This window comes from Nannospalax galili, unplaced genomic scaffold (assembly GCF_000622305.1).
Source record: "Nannospalax galili isolate Female #2095 unplaced genomic scaffold, S.galili_v1.0 scaffold881, whole genome shotgun sequence".
NCBI lineage: Eukaryota > Metazoa > Chordata > Mammalia > Rodentia > Spalacidae > Nannospalax > Nannospalax galili.
Window position 1 is genome coordinate 1,226,590 of NW_008344709.1, and position 921 is coordinate 1,227,510.

Consider the following 921-nt stretch of genomic DNA (forward strand, 5'->3'; position numbering starts at 1 on the left):
AACATAAGTCCACACTGAGTCATAACACAGATAACAAAGGACAAAGTAAAAACAAAGAAACTAATTGGTGGCTATATACCAATATATATATTGGACAAAATTCCATCATGTACACTAGAAAGTCTTTTACAAAATAATCATCTTAGATCAACAGAAAATCAAGCAATCTTCAATGTCGTCCTGTAAGATTATTTCTTTACATCTGCTTTCTTCCAGTGTTATCCTTAATTATGTTAATGATTGCCACCCCTCTAGATGCTTTGCTGTCTGTTGACCTCATCCACAACCCCTAGCACCACCTCATCCACCAGCTGTAGCACTTCTTCCTCCTGTCTGTTGCTGCTGTTGCTGTGTATATACCTCTTTGGGTTGTGCAACTTTGATTTCACAATTCCCAGAACCTATTTGATGGTATAGGCTTTCTAACAACTTCTTTACTGGCTCTTCATTTGTGTATGTGATAAAACAGAACCCTCTTCTTTTGTTTGTTTTTGTATCCATGGAAAGCTCAATGTTTTTAATCTCTCCAAAGTCTCCAAAGTATTCTTTAATTTGTTCTTCTGAAGTATCTGGGCTCAATCCACCCACAAAAACCTTTTAGGTGTTCTTTCCCTTTTAAGGCTTTGGCCCTTTTAGGATCTATCAATTTGCCATCCAGTTTTCTTCTTTGAATTCCAAAACCTTATCGACACTAGCAGCATCTTTGAAAGCACAAATCCAAAACCTCTCGATCTTCCAGTACCTGGATCTGTTTTAATTGTGCAGTCTACAGCTTCCCCAAATCAAGAAAAATGGTGAATCTTTCTTGCTTGTGTCCTAGCTCAAGCCTCCAATAAACATTTTACTGTCATCTTGATGGTTCTTGCTCTTGGAGCCCTCTGCAAATTCCTCTACGTTGTTGTATGCATTCATATCCTCCAT

The 921-nt window shown here is 37.9% G+C and overlaps 1 pseudogene; it reads right to left on the reverse strand.

Moving 5' to 3' along the window:
- Positions 1-300: 300 nt before the first annotated feature.
- Positions 301-921, reverse strand: LOC103740408 (annotated as a pseudogene).